Genomic DNA, 17474 nt, shown 5'->3' with positions numbered 1-17474 from the left:
ATGGTCATTGAGATTTCTTGGCAAAAAAAAAAAAAAAAATCCCTCCAGTGAAACATGCATATAATATTCTTGTACTCATAGGTCATATAGAGATTATTGAAATAATTTGTAAGCAACAGCTCACCTCCATTAAATAAGGACTTTATTTTTTCTCTGTTACATTTAGTTCAACTACAGAATAATAGAGGGTAAAGGAATTGTAAGCTGGTTAAGAGTGGGTATTTGTGCTTGGTATGGTGGTGCATGCCTGTAATCCCAGCATTTGGGAAGCTGAGGCAAGAGGGTTGCCATGAGTTTGAGGCCAGCCTGGGCTACATAGTAAGTTCAAGGCCAACCTGAACTACACGGTGAGACTTTGTCTCAAAAAAAAAAAGAGTATTTGTGGCTATTTGTTAATTGGTTTTTGGATTGCCAAAACAAAAGAATAAGGAGGTTCAAATTCTGACTTAGACACTGTTTCATGTGAGAGGCCTCATAAAGAAACTGCAGTCCTAGAGTTAGAATTGTTGACCTCAACGAGGGGACACAGAGCTCAACGTGAAGAACATAAAACATAATATCTTTCTGCCCTTGTGCTACGGATAACAATAAAAGCCAGGAACAAAAGTAAGATCAATAACTAAGAAAATACACTGATGGTTTTTTCCCCTTTTATAGTGGATTATTATGGGCTGCATGGCACTGGCAACTCCTCTGCTGCCAAGAAGAGGGGGCCATTGTGGAGGGGCTGGGTTTTGGTTGGTGTTCAAAAGAGCTAGAGCTGGGAAAGGCTCGGAAACGAGTAAGTTTTAAACCTGTGCACAATGCACTTTCTTTTCCTGCAGATACAAGAGAGAGGATTTTGCTGTAGAGAAGGATTTGTGGATTGAATGAGAATAGCACTGTTATGACAAAGTTGGCTTTTGGTCTAAGTGATTTATCTGCTAAAAATTCTCTCTGTGCCTTCAGTGGGAGCTCACAGTGGGTTAAAGCTTATAACCTTGTTTTGGCAATAAGTCCTTAAGCAATGAGAGGGAGGAAGTTCTTTAGTGGGATATTGATTTAAATGTTATTTTCCATCAGCCCAGGAGTGATGAGGGCAAGCATAGCTCTGGCTCCCTGACGGAACATTAGATGTAGCTCCTGAGTAGAACAAAAAGGTTTTGCATGCTTGTAGGGTTTCGTGGATAAAAAATGGTATATGGGTTACACCCTTGAAGTACTTAAAATGTGCTGGGGAATTTGGACTGAATTTTCTAAAATGGTATCTATTTCTTTTTTATAAATTCACCTATCACAAGGCAAATTGAAATATCACATTGAGTTGATCAGTGATTATTCACCTGGAAAGTTTATGCGATGACGTGACCCAGGCAATGAATAGGATCAAGCATTCAATGTTACCCAAAGGAACATCAAAGAGAGTTAGACCAGAGATCTCAGAGAACGAAACAGATCTGCAAACCTATCACTTTCCTTTCCAGGTCTAAAAAGCATGGGTGGTATCCCTGGCAAATATTAATAGTGGCAAATATTAATAGTGGCATCTATAGCTTTTCTGGCCTGTAATCTCATATCCTGGAAGCTGGACTGGGAAACAGGCCTAACTGGCAATTCTTGAACTAAGAGTGCCTAGAAATCTCAATATATTTAGAATAATACCTTGCTCATTAGGAAATCAATGAGGGGAAATTATATCCTCAAGTCTTTAAGGATTCTTTAGCAAAAACAAGGCTAAAAAATGGCTATCTTGTGAGGACAGAAATCAAGAATTGCTACGTTTATACATTTGACCCATAAATTCTAAAGAAACTAAAAGAAACCAGAAGCAAATTGACAATGAATTTATTGAAGATATAAACATTATTCTTGAAAAGGATTATGAAATACTAAAATTAATACATATCATCACCAAGCAAGGATATTATGCTATTCTCGGTGTTTCTCTTGCTCTCTACTTGTTTTTATTATCTTATTTGTATTGGCCTATTCCACTGTTTTTAATATATTAGATATTTTTTCTCAATTCTTTGTAACTTTTTAATGAAACTACTCTATTAAATTGTAATTTAATTTGAGAAATAACAATAAAACTTTTTTTTTGTTTGTTTGTTTTCTGGTACCGGGGATCAAACTCATGACCTTGCACTTGCCGGGTAGGCGCTGTGCCGCTGAGCTAAATCCCCGGCCCCAAAACTTCTTTTTTTTTGGAGAAAGGGTCTTGCGATGTAGTCCAGGCTGGCCATGAGGTCTCTATATAGCTCAGGCTGGCTTCAAACTTTCAGCAATCCTCATGCTTAGCATTTCGAGGGCTGGGATTACAGGCATGCACCACCGTACCCAGCCACGATAAAACATTTTTGAAAAGAATTCAAGACTAGGGGTCTAGGGGAGGAACTCATAATAAGCATAGGAGATAACATATATTACTGATCTCAAATATCATTTCATAGCTTATTATAGGTCTCTTTTGATTTAAAAATTTGAATTTTCTTTGTTTTCAAAAAATTGACAATGGAAATTTCTTTTAAACAGTCCCATATGATTTTCTGTCCTATAATTAAATCAACTGGCTGATGTTATGTTCTGCTGCACAAGTCCAATTTGTTCCTGTTTCCAAAACATTGTAAAACAACTGTAAGGCAATAATTGGAAGGAAAATGCTAGCAAAAGTACTTTTTAGCAAAATAAGGTCTGGGGAATTTCGAGTTGTTCAGATAATCAAGACAGCTAAGAGACAGTGCTTGGGCCATGGGGACATCAGACTATTATGGAAAAATTCACATCTCCAATGTTTGCAAATATTTCATTTATCTTTGACTTCACCGGACTTACGGATTAGGGAGACAATCCACGTATTCTACCCTAAATACGGAGTTCTCTGCAGCTCCGCAGTGCTCAAGGCAAAAAAGGCCTTGATAATCATAACCAAAAGGGAGAAGTAGAAACTTTCTAGTTCCCAGGTTTCAAAAGGCCACATGTAGAAGTCTTGTACCTGCTCTAATTTTCAAAGAGTCCGTGTTCCGGGTAGTCCCCACCCGGGAGTAGAGGGGATAGAGCTGTGGTACACATTGGCCAGCTTTGGCCATGCCCCAGCCCCCCTGCCCTGGGACTTTGAGGAAAGTGGGCATGCTCCTAGCTTGTTTGGTTTCAGGCAATCTTCCAGTTGTTGAGCCCATGACAAATGAAGTTTCCCAGATACTTTAGATTACTCACATTATCACTGGTGGAGGTCAGGAACAAGTCTGTGCCACCAGGCCATTGGCTGAACTTAATTTCTGTGCTGCTGTCCTCAGCAATCCTGTCATGAAGAAAGACACTCTTTGCATCTCTGCTTTACCAGCCTGTCAAGCCCCTTATGACAGGTTAAGTTATGATGGATGGTGCCTTAATCTACACACCTCACAAACTAGACGCTTGGAACTCCTGCTACCTTCTTTTTCCTGTAGCCACTGGGTTGCGTCCTGTGGATCTTAAAACATGTGCCCCCGATCCACCCCTGCTCTCCAGCCCTGCCTGTGAGGTCTCTGCACACATCAGCTGAGATCAACCTGGATTCGTGAAACTTTATTTCATTTCTGCCTTCGGCACTGTTGTTCACAGGATCTTTATAAACAGCTCTGAGGAAAAGCCACTCCGACTGTCGCTGTTTGGCCTCAGGTCCACGGCTCTAGCTTCTCTCCTACTTCTGCTATGAATCCTCTGTGCAGGGGCACAGGGTAGTGGGAGAATCCAGGCTTTGGGGGTCAGACCAAGATTCTAATCCTGACTCAGCTACTTATTTGTGGAGCAACTTTGGATCAGTCACTTGCTCTGAATTTCACTCAGTGTGTGGGACACTGGGTGAGGCTGGGTACATGGTGCATGATGAACAAGGTATACCTGATCCTTCTGTTGTGGAACATGTGGTTGAATGGAATCACTAAGCCCTTAGTGGTAGCATGTTTCCAACAGGCCAAGTGCCAGAGACCATTAGTTCCTGCCTGCAAAGTGCATTTTTCCCTCTCTAGAAGGCAGTGTGTCTAATTTTCCTTAAGTTTGGGGTGGCCAGTGGGATGCAAATGGAAGCCATTAAAGTGGGACTTCTGGGAAGACAATTTGAAACTGGCCTGACTCAGCTGGAAAACACATCCACTTGATATTTTCTTTTTTTTCTTTCTTCCTAACTAGAATGGAGATACAATTGTAGGAGTTCTAGCAGCTATCTTGTGCAATGAAGCAACTTTGAGGATAGAAGACTTTTGCTAGGGAATATGGAACACAAAAATAGAGGATGACTTGATTCCTGGTAATTATGGCATACCATACTTGCCTGGGACTGGTACATTTACCCGGGAGAAAAATATAGTAAGCTTCTCCATTACTTAAGCCACTATTGTTTGTCCTTTCTCTCTGTCTCGCTCTCTCTGTCTGTCTCTCTCCCTACAGGGTCTCATTATGCAGTTTAGGATGGCCCAGAACTCACTGTGTAGCCCAGGCTGGCCTCAAACTTGGAGTGTTCCTCGTGCTTCAGCCTCCCAAGTGCTGGGATTACAGGCGTGTGCCACCAGGCCTGACTCACTGTCTCTTTTGTGTAGTTGAACGCAAGCCTAACCTACACACAATGTAACCACATACAATCACCATCTAAAGCCAGATTCGGAAGCTCATCACTAACGGATAAGTAACACATTGCTTCACTGCAATTTTGACAATCCTGATTTTTATCATCAATAATAAATTGATAATGTCTAATAGCACAGCCGTATTTATGTAAATAAATCTTTCTCTGACATAATCTGCTTTAAGTCAATCCTTAGATCATCTCTACCTTGAGGACAAAATTATAATAACATATGCCCTTCCTGCTCCAAACTGATCCTTGTTTTCTTCATGTAGATTCTGGATTTTCTCATTTCCTTCAGTTTCTGAATAGGATCCAGCAGTGCCCAATATGCAGGGTAAACGCAGCACTTTCTAACCTTGTTCTTGGCAGACAGTAGTAAGATACTTGCACTTTCTTTGTCTTAGTCTCCCTCACACAAACCTTTTCAACACAGTGCCCAGTGGCTTCTGCCTCTGGGTCAGAATCAGCAGGGCATATATTTACTGTAAGTGGCATTTTGGAATCTTTTAAAATATTGAGTGAGGTTGAATATGTTGTGTTAAAATTCCTTCTTAAAATTGAAACATTGAGGAATTTTCTTTGATTCCTACTTTGTAGGTCATTGAACAGTTGCTGATTTTATGTCCTTACTTCTAAGGAAAAGTGAGTACATTCTGCTCACAGTAGCTTTGATAGCAATGCAGGTTAATTGGTTTTAGTGGGTAGGCCGCATCTGCTGAGTACTTAGTGTTCACAAAGCAGTGGATAATGAAGGTGTAGAGAGATGGAGGGTCAGACGGTCCCTCTCCATGGATTTGTAATCAAATGACAGAAGTAGGATAAATAAAAAATTTTTAACAGCAACAGCTAAGGTTTGCCAAAGATGTAGAAGAGAAAGAGACAAATTTTAAGTGCTTCTTCTGCCACAATCCTTGAAATGGTTCGCATTCCCAAGGAAATCCCCATGTCAGAGCCATAAGCTGTGGGAACTTCATGGCTCAGGCTGATTTCTTTGCCCCCTCGAAAAACAAAGGTAGACTTGCAGTAGCCATGTCCTCTTTTGGCCACTGAAGACAGTCCCTCTCCTGATTATGTGTACCGGCCTGACCAAAGCTGAGTCAATGACATTCTGTCTCTCTAGAATCTGCACTTGGAGTGAAGAGGATTAGGACTATCCTGGGACCAAAAGGGAGTCACACACACCTCCATGTTTTCCAGAAGGAAGGGGCACAGCTCTTGCTGCTTAGGGTCCTGAAGTCATTCTGGATCTTGCTGTCTTGGAGATTTACCAAGCTTGAAATCCTGAAGAACTATGCTGAGGACTGCATGGGATAAGAACGCTTCATCACTCTTTTTCTTTAGATCACCTTTGAACACTGAAATAACCTAATGTTTCAATAAATACTTGTTCCCCTCTCCTCCCCTCCCTTCTCCCGCTTCCATTTCCTTCCTTTCCCTTCCCCTTCCCCTGTCTTGGTCTTTTCCTGTTGTTATAGCAAAACACCCAAGGCCGAGTACTGAATAATTTAGTACAGTTCTATTTAGCACAGTATTGGAGGCCAAAAGTCCAAGATCCAGAGGCCCCACTACTCAGTCCACTGCTCCCCTGGGGGCCAAGCTTCCAACACACGGACCCTTCCAGATACATTCAGAGCAAACTGAACCATAGCATTTCCCTCCTCCCTAGCTAGCCAGTCGGATGCTGTTATGTGAGGAAAAAAAAAAAAAAAAAAAGAGAGAACTTTTAGTAATACAGAAACATTATTTCATATTAACGTTCACTGAAATACTAGAGGGGTAGAACTGTGTTAATTGTCAAATAAGGAAGCTAAGGCTTGCAGTTTGTATGTATGTATGTATGTATTTAGAGGCAAGATCTTGCTTTGTAGTGCAGGCTGGCTTTGAATTCACTATGTAGCCCAAGGTGGACTTGAACTTGCAGCTATTCTCCTGCCTCAGCTTCCCCAGTGCTAGGATTACAGGTGAGTGCCACCACGCCCAGCTAGGGTTGCAGCATTTAAATGTGACCTTAGGTCACATGGCCATTTAGTGGCAGAGTAAGGATTCAGACAGTTAAGTCCACGAGATTCTAGAACCAGTACTGCAAGAAAAATGTTTGGTCTTGCAAGGTCGTAAAGCAGGATTTGCCTATTCTCTGTTTCCCAGAAGACTGAGAAATTGTCTTCAGACCGCTGCAGCTCTCGGGAGGAGGAAAGCAGCTCCTCCGAATGTAGATGTCCCTCCTCTTTTCTTTTTGGCTTCACTGGCTTTTGGATGCCAGACTCAAAATACAACAAAAACTATGCTGGAGATGCTAGTGACATCAGGACTCCCTGACTATTGCCTACCCACAAATCCTTCTTTCTTAAAATGTAGCTTAACAGTCATTGCAGAAAGATTATTTTGATTGATTTTATCCAGTGCTGTTCAATCTTTAACAAAGTGTGGAAAGAAAGTGAGGCCAGGTGTGAGCAGACGGGGGTGGTGCCAAGACTCATACCGTGTGCAGTGTGTCCTGAGTACCCTCCTTTTTGTGGCATGGGGTGTATCCACTTTTGCCTCTCAGAACTTCCATTTCTTGCCTGCTGTCTGCCCAGGACACTGACTTCCTTGCTTGCATGCTCTGCATAAGTGGGCTCCACGTGGTCTTGGCCAATGGAGGGGCCCAGCAGTAGATTTGAGCAAGGAAGTGCACAGAGATCGGGAGCATCCCCTGCATCCTCCCTAAGCAGTCACTGTGGGCTGGCTGTTTCTCTGGCCTGAAGGGCACTCTTCTCATGCGTTAGCTTCTCCTCATTGTGCTTTCCCCACCCTTCCTCACTTCTGGGCTGGCATCAGCTGCATGGTTCCCTAAGCTGAGATTCTGCACCACCCCTAGGGTATCCCCACCGGCACTTCTGTAAATGGCCCCACTTGGGTCACCCTCCATGAGTGTACTTCTGTCTCTGGCTGGGTTCCTGACTGGTGCTGGCTGTGAGTGCTTCTTCTACCTGGTCCTTCTTCCTACAATCCCTCATCTTTCTTTATTTTCATTGGCATGTGAACCCAGTGCTCTGTGGGCAGTACTCTCTGGGAAAGGCCAGTCATCACTCAGATACAGTTAAACATGTTGTATCATAAGCCAACACTTCTCTGTAGCTGCGTACCCTACAAGGCAACTGGGACTCGGACACTGGGGTTCAGAGAGAAGATAAAGCTGGAGGAGGCTGAGCTGCAGAAATCACTCTTATATTCTCTTCCCTCTCCTGCCCCTTTCCTGAGCACTGTGTTTAATTGTGGAGTGGTGTGCCCCATCTCTATCAGGACAGAGGGACACATATATTGACACTTTTTGTACAAATACTTACTGCATTTGCTCTGAAATTCAGTTGCATTTGAATTCCCCAGCTATGCAGACAAGCACGCAGTCCTCACTTGATAATGAAGGACATGGAAGTCCCGGGGAGGTGCAGTAACTTGCCCTGGGTCACAGAGCATTTGATGGCAGAACTGAGGCCAGACCTGAGTCTCCTAATTGCTGATCAGCAGTGCTTGCCCATGACCTGTGTGACTTGCTGTCTACAATATTCAGCTTAGGTTTTTATTATCCTGCTAAAGGACTTGATCTCAGCTGTCTTGCTCCTTGCCAGCACTACTGCTCCAGGCTCCTCTGGATGGCGCAACAGCAAGATAAAAGGGCACCTCCTGGAGAGGGAAGTGGTCAGGATCAAATGTTGCTGCATCTGCTGGCTCCCTTGGGAGGACTGCACTGGGCCGTCCTCTCCCACATTTGACAAGCCCTTGACACAGCAAATGAATAGGCTCGGCCTTTCCTGGGCCCACTCCTGCTGGATGTTTTAAATGGATCACATGGGAGGGAATGACTCACATATGGGATGGTAATGAAATTTTGGAAATGAATACCTACAGGAGAACAGAAAAGCTTCAGACCCTGCGGGGCTGGAGGATACTCAGAGCTTATCCACTGATGCTAGGGAATTATAAGAACTCTCAATTTAGACTGATTAAATAAGCGGGCAGGAAATAATATGAAATACATGGCACAGTAATTTGCTTTTCAAAGAGGCTTTTTCTGTCCTCTCCCGACTTTTCCTGTCTCCTTCTGTGGCAGATGGGTGTGCATGCTCAGTAGTTCTATCACCAAAACAAGATGAGCTCCTTTTCTCCTCTTTTCTGTAGCCCAAGGTGGATTTTAGCATAATGAATTAGGTAACAATGTTTGAATAGTAGCTCTTCAGATCTGGAGAGCACCTTGCTTCCCGTACACAGGAGTAAGCACTGGCAAACTTGATTTCATGTTGTGAACCTCTTGAAGAGTCCATGGGACAGAGCAGCACACACAGCCCCCCACGATGCTTGGGAGGAGCTGGGGGGATGGGAAGGAGGCTGGTGCAGAAAGGCACTAATTGCCGACAGCAGGAGGGCCTGCACTGGCTCTGGTTCTGCTTCTCGGCAGATGGGCATCTGAGGCAAGTTCTCTGACCTCCGTGTGACTCTGAGTGAGTCCAGCCACCGACGAACTTACCAAGATGGTTGCTAAGCTCCTGTCTACTTCAAACATTGCACAGGAGGACATAGTCACCATGCACATCAATTTACATGTTATCCTGTACATTAACTCAGTCAGTCTTCACCATAAGCCACCACATGAACTGAGAAACTACGACCAGGAAGGGCAAGGGATTGGCTCTACGGGAACATACTTAATACATAGGACAGCCAGCTTTGGAAAGCAGATTTCCAATTCTGAAGTCACATTCAGGTTGTAACCCTAGGCTGCCTCTGAAGAAAAAGCCCTCCATGCTTTGACTTCCTATGGTACAGGTTTAGAAGAAAAAAGGGCAGGTTTTCAGTTCTACCTATTGGAACTTGCAGTCAGTCAAGAGTGGTAACTTTCCACTCTTCCAGAGCTGCTTCTAAAGCGGGGCAAGCCTTGACATCCTGGATGCTGAAATCCTGGAGAAGGCCTCTGCGAAGGTCTGTACATGTATGTGCATGTGTAGCCTGCTGTAGGGCAGGTATGACTGGGGAGTGTTTCCTCTGTGCTTTGCATTTTGTTATGGCTTATATCTGGATGTGCCCCCAAGCCTCAAGTGCTCGTAGGTGGGGCTTCTAGGAAGTGACTGGATCAAAGATGTGTGGTATGAGATCAGTGCACTGATGGGTTTATAGCTGGGTGTGATGTTGGGAAGTGAAGCCTGGTGGGAAGAAGTGGGTCATGTGGGCGTGGCCAGAAAGGAGATGTATATACATATATGCAAATCCTCCTCCCTTGGTGGCTCTCTGCTTCCTGCCTGCCCTGCCATGAGCACCTCTTTCTCCCCTGCCCTGCTGCGCATGCCTGGGAACCAGCTATGGTCTGAAGCCTCTGCATCTACAGACTGTGAACCAAAATAAACCTTTCCTCCTTTAAATTGTGGGTGTTGGGTATTGTGTCTCAGCAATGAGAAAATAACTAAGGCACATTTCACAACAAGCTTTATCTTGCATACGCAGAGCTCATCTGCCTTTTAAAATGGCCTTCTTAGGACATTCTTAAACAGCTTAAAGAGAGTATTTTCTAACCCAATTCCTCTTGGTCACATCCCCAGCTCAAGTAACAAGACAAAGGGTGGAAATCTAGCTAGGCAGAAGGAGGAGGAGAATTGGCCAAGAAGGGCAAATGGGACCAGCTCCCAGCAGTCACTGGTGCTGTGTAAGGGTTGAAGCAGGCTTGCCTGCAGCAGCTGGGAGTATTGATTTCAATGGCTCCCAGCTGAGCGCCTGTACCAGCAAATGGCTAAACTGAAGACAGCTGCTTAAGCTAAGACTACTGCCCATCACCACGGGTAGCCAGCATATCTGTCTGGATGATGTGACGGTATACAGCATCATAAAAGCCTCGTCCCTTTGCTTCCAAGTGGAGGCGACTCTGCAAGGCCAGGCAAGCTCTTGAGGGCCCCTGGGTGCAGGGCTGAGGCCTCTATTCTGGCTGAGGCACACCTCAGCATATCGCTTTGCCCAGTCCTGCTGCTCTCACTCCCCCTCAATTCACTGCATCTCTGGGCCTACTTCTCAGGAGCCTGACTTGCAATACACATCTTACTTTCTCTCAATCCGGAGAGGACAGACTCTGCAGAATCTCCATTTGTTTTTCTTCAACTGGTAGCAGCAACTGTCCTGGCAAGGACTTTGGGGCTAGGACTCAGTATGGAAGGCAGGGCAGGACTGCGACTACTGATTGATGTGTACACATGATTTTTAAGATTGGGAACTGCCTTCTCAGACAAAGCCATACAAAGGAGAAATGACTTGGCAGGAGAAATCTGGAGAAAATGACGTTGCCCAGCAAATTAAGAGGAAATTCTACCACATAGTAAAGTATTTCAGCCAGGAAAAAAATAAAGTTGGTCCTTCTTTGGGGACCCTGTTTCAGGTCATGCAGTGTCTCCTGCAGTGTGATCAAGCACACCTTCCATCCCTCAGAGCAAAACATCATCCATGACTTCACTGGTGGCATGTGTGCTTTTGAGCTGTCAACCTAAATGTCGGTGTATATGTGCTTGTCTTTCAGTCAGCTTCTTGTGCTGAGTTTTTCCTCCTAAAAAACAAGTATTCAGCTATAAAACCTAAATAAGTCTGCACAACAGTAGCTACCAACATCACAGCCATAAAATCATCTGCTCACCTTCTAATCCATAGTCTTTCTTAGGATCTAATGATTATGAATGACTCAACCATCTGTGTTGAGGGGCACACACAGCTGGACTCAAAGACAGTTACCATGCACAGGAAGTAATGCCTGATTTTGTCCGACCACCTGGGTCTCTACATTCTAAACTGTAGGTTGACAATTAGGAAACACCTAATAAAACAACAACAAAAGTCATGTCAGTCTTTAATGATCAGATCAGTTCTGCTATGATTATGAGGATGTCAGATACAAACTGTGACACATATTTAGCAGAGAGCTCTGGGAGGAAAGTCTAATTTTATCAAACTTGCTTAGTTGGTGAAGAATGGAATGTGGAAGTACTTGACAATGTAAATTTTTTACAACGTGCGAATTTATTTTATACACTGTTAATCATATGCCCACTTTCAGTAGGTCCTCCTTCATGGTAGGCAAACATGTATTGCCTAAGGGGAACTTTGGGGTTCCCATTGCCTTCCAAAGCACATGGCAGCATGGCATGGCTGGCTTGCTTTTCCTTGTCAGGAAGGAAGTCATGTGAAGGGTACACCTGACACGTGAGTCCCATGGAAGCTCTCAAGCTACTGCCTTGGGATGCCCTGACACTGGAATTGGGCATCTGGGCTGTAATGTTAAGCAAGCCAAGAGGCTCCTCACAGTAAGTGTCACTTACCAGTGAGTGCCAAAGTGTGGCCCCTTGGCCTGTTCCACTCCTTTCCAGCTCTGCCTAGGAAAACTTATTAATTTGTCATTTTCCCAGGGAATCCCAGCTTGAAAAATAGTGTGAAAAACACCCAGAGGGTGACCATGGTGCTTTCTGCTGTGGAGGAGGTCCAGGCAGAGTCCTGCTGGCAGGGAAACCTCTTATAAATAAGAAGCTGCATGAAGGAGATGGTGGTGGGGAGGAGGAACTGTGATGCCCACATCCTGCTCCTGTGGGTAGCATTTGAAGCTGATGAAGGACTTCCAAGGACACTTGGGGTTGGCTGAGCCCAGCATTCAGAATCACGTAATAGCTTGCTGCTCTTAGATATATTGCATGTTGCATTTGGTGCTCTCTGGTCTCAGAACAGTTTAATCTTTCAGAGGTGGCTCCGTTCTCATGGTTCATATATCTTTTTGCACTAAAATATCTTCTTGTGGGGAAGAGTTAGATTTCCCTGTATAGAGAAGAAATTCCACCTTTGGGTTGAAGAATTTTGGGGTACCTCATACAGCAACCCATTAGAGTTGGGCCTTCCATTTCTGTTTGGTGGCTAAGAGATTCTTTCCTTATTTGCTTCACCATCCAGCAGAATTCCTTTAATGTTTATCTCAGGGGAAGAAAATTAGAGTTGATTGCCCACTGAAGCACCGCTAAGCTGAACTTGGAGAGAAGGAGAATTCCATGACCTTGCCATGGAGTTAGGCACGGGGTACAGAACACAAATCTTTTCTGTTTCACATAATTTGTGGCATAGATTCTCTCAGATTCTGGGAACTTCATTTTTGGGCTCCTTTAAATCTGTCAATTCAATTAGTTGTATAAAAAGAAAACTCCAGAAATAGTAGAAGGTGTAGAGAAAGTCAAAATTAGAGACACAAGGGAAGTGAGTTGTATGGTTTATGTGACTGCAGTAAGGGCCTGATGACCCAAGTTAGAGTTCAGGCTCTATCATGTATGAGCTAAGAGACCCTGGAAAAGTCCTTCTTGTCTGAGACTGAGGTTCCCCTAAGTAAATAAGGGTGATCATTGTAGCTAGCTTTCTTCACCAGCACCTGTCACTTCTCCAATCTGGTAGGATAGGGAAGAAAGGTTTTGGCAAACTATAAACACTTCCAGGATTGGACGTAGCTTGCCTATGTATGTGCATATAAATATGTATAAGTGGCTTCCATTTTAACTTTCCATTTTGTTTGTCAATGGGTAGACTGGATGTAAGCATAGCAGGGAAGAGAGATTGCTCATGATACTTATGACGTTCATGGCAGGGTGGACACATTAGTCAGTCTGTTAGGCTTTGTCCTGGGTTGGGCACTGTATTCTTCTTCAGGCAGTGGGTTGTGCTTTGATGTGTTTTTGATCTTCAGCTTTTTAAATTTACTTTTTGAAAGGGGAATTTTTACATGAAAATCCCGGATAAAAGAACCAGTCTTTATATGGCAAAAAAAAAAAAGAAAGAAAAGAAAAAACAACAAAAAAAACTGCAGTGATCATTATAGAACTAGGTGTAATCTTTGTATGCAGCTTAAAAAATTATTTTTCCCTCCACCAAAAGGAAACTATTGGATTCCAACATCACTGTATTAGGCCAAGTTCACTCAGTGCAGCTTTCAGGCAATAGACAATTAAAGCATTGAATAACCTCCCACTGGTACTGCCTAAAATTACATTGCTAACCTTGGAAGCTGCAGCAGCTTAAATTAAACAACAGGCCAAATGTAAAGACAATGTATTGTGTTTCCATGAGAAAAGGCCCTCAGATTTTCTTGCCAAGTTCAAGACCAGTGAAGGCTGAGAAACATTTCCCAAGAAACATCTCTTTTTTTGAGAGAGAGAGAATCTGAATTTTGTGACAAAAATAACTGTGAATTTACACTTCCATAGCTTTCTTTCTATTCAGAGAATTCAGTGAACCACAAATGTTAATCCTGCACCAATCTCAGCTCTTATATCTTTAAATTCATTTTATTCATAGGTTTTCTGTGGTTTTCTATCAGCTTTTGGACCTCTAGAGAGGTTGTGTTAGTTAGTGTTATGTTATTTAATGAAATGCTTGAGATATTGACTTATAAAGAGAAAAAGTCATTTGGGTTCACAGTTTTGGAGGGTTCAGTCCATGATTCATTGGCCCACTTGCTTTGGGGCTGTGGTGAGGCAGCACGTTATGGCGGGGAGGGACCACACGGTGGAGCAGCACTACTCACCTCACAGCCAGGAAGGAAGAGGAAGAGGAGGCCTAGGGTTTCACATGCCCTTTCAGTCTCACCTCATGACTGGACCCCCTCATATCCTCATCTGTCCCCTTTATCCCAATAACATTATGCTGGGGACCAAGGCTTTGGAGGGACATTTAAGATCCAAACTATCAGCAGATGGGGGAGAAGAGGGTACACAGTGATACCGTGAACCTGCTTGTAGGCTGAGATGGAACTTACTTTCAAAGGACCTTCATTTTTGCAGGTTATGATAAGGTATTTTTCTGTTTTTTGGTGGTGGTGGTGTCTGCTTTTGATTAAATAAATGCTAGAAGCTTGTTTGCAGCAATCCCTACTTGTGTTGATCCAAACTCTTGACAGTCTTTTTCAAAAATATATTTCTGCCAGGTCATTAATTAATTTTCACTTGGTCTTCTCTTTTGCTCTCTCTTTTGAGATCATCAAAGGTCTTGATCCTCACCAAAAACACCAGGGAAGTAAGACAGCGAAGGGTTAGAAGAGGTGGGCTTGTCTGTTTGGTTCTCTGCTGGGCTCTGATTTGTGATGGGACATCACTGGCTTCTGGCTCATCTGAGTTTCTGCATCTTCATTTTCAGCTAGACGTTGCCCTGTGGTAAATAAAGTCATTGTCTTAACGACACAATAAACTAGGAGATGCAGCCTGTCTATCTATAAAGTACCATAGGATGTCTGTTTCTGCACTTTACAATATCTTGCAGTTTTAGCATGTATTTTTGCTGACCGAGGCTTTGCCCCTACCATCTTGTAACTGAGAATGTTCAAACTGTTCTCATTTCAGCAGTTAGTGCACATTGTACAACACATTCCAAGAACTAAATCAGATGAAGAGGTGAAGCTTTGTTCCAACATTACAAAGAGGCCAGGGGGAAAATGGGACCAAAGGAGCCATCTGTAGTACATACTGCCATACGTCTACAGAGCTGGTAACAGGCTGCCCATAAAACCACAGGTAATGGCAGCTACCTTGGAGAGAAGGGCTCTTGACCTTGGGGCTATTTTTGAGTATTTGCTTTGGGGCCAGTGAAAGCCAAAGCATCATCTGCATTTTCAATATGCCCAACTCACTCTAAGCCCATGGATGGGCACAGTGCTGCCTGAAATTTGTAATTGGCTTGTAAAATTTGGCTGCAGCTCCATGGCCACATCTGAGAGTGGTGACTGGGTCTTGTCTATGATAAGGACTCTGAGGGTGGCTGTAAATCACTGAGAGGCTGGGAAAGAGTGTCTGGGAAACAGGAGGAGCTCTTCTTCTTGGAGACCACAGAGAACCAGATATCAGCAGCCCCGCCTGTCCTATCCCGGGTAGGGTGCAGCATCACGCCCCTCTGCCTACTTCAATTTCAAGCCCCATCGGCTTCTCCGCAGTGTGTCTGCTCTGTTCCCTCACCCTCACAATGCTGCTTTGGTTCTTAAAATACGTAACATTATGCCATTGGATAAAGTCATTTTGGTTATTTTTGAATTCCAGAGTATTTGATGGAGCTGTTGGTATAAGCAACAGCCTCTTGTCTTCTGAAGAAATGTCCAGTCTGTGGTGGATTTATTAATAGTCACTTTGGAATGTCCAGCTAAACTGAGTTAGTGTGGTTTCAGGCATGCAAGGCCCACCTGAGGAAAGCTGCCAACAGCATAAAAGGAGAACTGGAGGGGAAGGCTGCATGCTGTTGATTTTCCTGGAGAAGCTTGCTGCAGCTGGTTTTCCTGATATGAACTTGGCTGTTCTCGGGGTCTGAGGAACTTGGGTCCTTGCTGTCACCGATGACGGCTGCTGTTCTCTTCCAGGAAGCTCTGGTCTTTGCCTTGAGTGTCTTTGCCTTTCCTGGCTCTGGTGCAGTTCCCTCAGCCTGCTGGCACAGATTCTTCACTCCATTGGTACAGACTTTCTAGCTTCTACCACTGGCCACTGGGCCTTCCCAGTGCAGATCCTTGATAGGGACTTGCATGAGACAGTGCTGTGAGCTCTAGGTATCTGCCTGGACTCTCGCAGGACATTACTATGGGATCCAGGCCCTCAGCTGAATTGTTTGGATCTCCATCATGCAGACAGATCACTTACACTCTTATATATTTGACTTTTTGGGTGAATATTATAAAACAATCCATAAATTACGTGTCCTGTATTAAATGTATTCCCTCACAAGCCCTGACTACAGCACAGTCCCTCTTAGGGGCAGGGCTTTGAGGCTAAGGTGTGGACACTGGTGATGACGAGGGTGTCTGCAGTGAGATTTGTAGATGATGCTCAGAAATCATCCTTTGAAACTCTGACTCACTGAGATCTTATTTTTTTCAGACTCTCAGTTCAGGCTTTTATCTTTGACCTGTAATTATCAAAACTTTCTTGTGTTTTATTGCTAGCAATCAGCACCACTGAAATTCACAACAGTATGATTTTATAGAATATCAGAAATTATCTAACAATATACTAAAATGAATCCTAATGTCAAAGAAGAAAAATCCAAGAGAAATAACAGAAAGAAATAACTTAAAGAAAAATATCTGAAATACGTTGGTTTGATTTTTCACCTTTGGGTGAAGGTAACAATGCTTTCTCAAACTTGGGAAACCATTGGTAAAGAATTCAAACAAAATAAAACCACAAAATCTTCATTAAATCAGTTACTCTCTACAAGAGCCAAATGCCACTTTGAAACCCGATGCCAGTCCCTAAGAGGTCCAAGTTCCTGCCTTTGCTCTTTCTAATTGGCTGGCTGATTATGGAGCTAATAATGAATATAATTGAAAATCACTGTTGGAGCCTTTGAAATTTACTGCCAAATAATGTCTAGTGGAAGAATAGCAAGGGAAAAAAATCCCCTGGGAGACTCTTTAAATAATGCTTTAAGTAATCAGAATCAATAGTTACGCTGTTAGATTTACCTGGAGAAGATCATAGTGTTTATAAAACATAGTATTAACTCGAGAAAGCACCCTAATCCCCATTTGCAATAAATGTCACAAGGGTGGTCATTGTTCTAATGACTTAATTTCTCACTGGTGTTGACTGAAGTTCATTTTTGATTCTTAAATATGTGGCCAGAACAAAATACCCAAATTTGTCAGTTTTTATTGGTCGTGGAAATAAGCCACGAAGAAGTGGTTCTTTAGTGGAAACAATGTCATGCTGCCCCAATTTTCAGTTTAGGACATTTTAGTTCTGCCATGAATTAATAGTCTCCAGAAATGGTGCAGAACTACAATAACAACTTTCTGGTTTTGATTACAAGGCGGAATGATTTCTGGTTTTCTGTATCATTTGCATTGTGAATAGGATTCCGGTTTTTCTCATTTAGATGC

The sequence above is a fragment of the Chinchilla lanigera genome, unplaced genomic scaffold, assembly GCF_000276665.1.
Source record: "Chinchilla lanigera isolate Chin_1 unplaced genomic scaffold, ChiLan1.0 scaffold00174, whole genome shotgun sequence".
NCBI lineage: Eukaryota > Metazoa > Chordata > Mammalia > Rodentia > Chinchillidae > Chinchilla > Chinchilla lanigera.
Note: the sequence above shows the minus strand (reverse complement) of the source record.